This window comes from Aplysia californica, unplaced genomic scaffold (genome assembly GCF_000002075.1).
Source record: "Aplysia californica isolate F4 #8 unplaced genomic scaffold, AplCal3.0 scaffold00090, whole genome shotgun sequence".
In the NCBI taxonomy this organism is placed as follows: Eukaryota; Metazoa; Mollusca; class Gastropoda; order Aplysiida; family Aplysiidae; genus Aplysia; species Aplysia californica.
The window spans coordinates 1,601,844-1,603,100 of record NW_004797360.1 but is presented as its reverse complement, the minus strand read 5'-3'; positions in this window follow the sequence as shown (position 1 = coordinate 1,603,100).

The following is a 1,257-nucleotide window of genomic DNA, read 5'->3' as shown; positions in this document are numbered from 1 at the left end:
CGTGAGAACTTTTCCTTTAGATGAAACAAGAAAGTTCGCACTGCGGGGAAAAATAACAAAACAAAACCAAAAACAACAACAACAACTACAACAACAACAACAACTACAACAACAACTAAAAACAGGAGATAGACAGTGTGTGCCGCAAGTGCATTGAAAGGAGTTTTAAAGCTCATTATAATATCATTATTTATTCCACAGACAAAAATTAAGTAATGGTTGTTTCACGTTTGTGCAGGCAAAGTTGGCGTTTTTAGAATAAATAATTATTGTTTCATAGATAGCAATGCTATTTCCGCTTTTGAAAACTGGTCCCTTAAAAACAAATAGCCTGGTTTTTTGTCTTAAGATGAGAGAAAGCTAGAAAAACTCGCTAATTTCTAGATTAAATGGTGTGGTCTTGAGACGGCTTACTATAGAAACGTTTTCCTAAATTAATAGACATTAAATGAAGTTGTGTGTGAGAAAAAAAGGCTTATGAAATACTCAATCGGATCTGGGAACTCTACCATACTCTTAGTTTTGAAAAAATTAAATAAAAGAGATGTCCAATTTCTAAAAAAAATTATCAACCGTTTAGTCTTTATAAAAGTCTTTAAAAAACGTAGCAGTTAAATCTAGAATCCATATAAAGAAAGAAAGAAAGAAAGAAAGAAAGAAAAAAAGAACTAATTATTATCACGTGTTTCGTTCTAGCGTTGTATCATTAAGTATTATAATGCATGTGATTGTTTTCTCACAGTGGAGATATCGAGAGTCAGTGCGCGCGCAATAGTCACTATGTAAGAACAAGAAGAGTAACATACAGTTTATGTAACATTCGTCAAGCATAAAAACAAAACAAAACAAAAAAAAGCAAAACAAAAAATGAGGCAAAAGAAGAAAAGTGAATTCATAAGAACGAGAGTTTCTTCTGAAGTATGAACCATTCAATTCTATCAGTATTATCAGTAGTGGAGAATGCAGAAACAATGTGCAGGCCATAATAATATAAAGGTTTTGTATTGGAATGATGTAAAAAAAAAAAACCCAAAGAAACAAAGCAACAAAACCAACAACTATAAGCAGGCCGTATAACTTAAGGCTACATTCTTCAACTTCAGTTATATAAGGACAGAAACAGGCACGATTGAAATGTCATACTAAGAAACAGAGAGCGTATCAAACATGTGGCTACCCTAGAGTTACAAAGTTCTATCTGCTCAGTACCTAGTTGTTGGTTGTTTTGTGTTATTATTGTTGTTGTTGTTGTTGTGG